The following is a 303-nucleotide window of genomic DNA, read 5'->3' on the forward strand; positions in this document are numbered from 1 at the left end:
TGGGGAGGGACGGGACAGGGGATGTGGGACACAGACACAGCCTGGAGGCATGAGATGTCCTGCCAGTGTGGGGAATGGGGCTGGGCAGATGCTGAGGGCTCTGGGATGGGAAACCAGGTTGGAAGGTGCTGGGAGCTGTGAGGAGCCCTCCAGGTGCCTCGGAATTGAGCAGAGGGTCAGCCCATTGCTGTTTGTCAATCATGTGTCAGTTTCCCAGTTGAAGACTCAGAGGAAAATGCTTGTATTTTTTTTTTTTTAATTAGAGATAAAGGAAAAGTACAGCCCAATAAAGAAAAAAGCCAT

The 303-nt window shown here is 50.8% G+C and overlaps 1 protein-coding gene across 1 annotated transcript in view; it reads left to right on the top strand.

The window, feature by feature from the left end:
- Window positions 1–303, top strand: part of LOC105826708 (liver carboxylesterase-like) — a gene marked incomplete at its 3' end in the record, with an annotated part of 18,639 nt that overhangs the window by 8,284 nt on the left and 10,052 nt on the right. The gene's annotated exons all lie outside the window — the stretch shown is intronic.

Source organism: Propithecus coquereli, unplaced genomic scaffold, assembly GCF_000956105.1.
Source record: "Propithecus coquereli isolate 6110/MARCELLA unplaced genomic scaffold, Pcoq_1.0 Scaffold909, whole genome shotgun sequence".
In the NCBI taxonomy this organism is placed as follows: domain Eukaryota; kingdom Metazoa; phylum Chordata; class Mammalia; order Primates; family Indriidae; genus Propithecus; species Propithecus coquereli.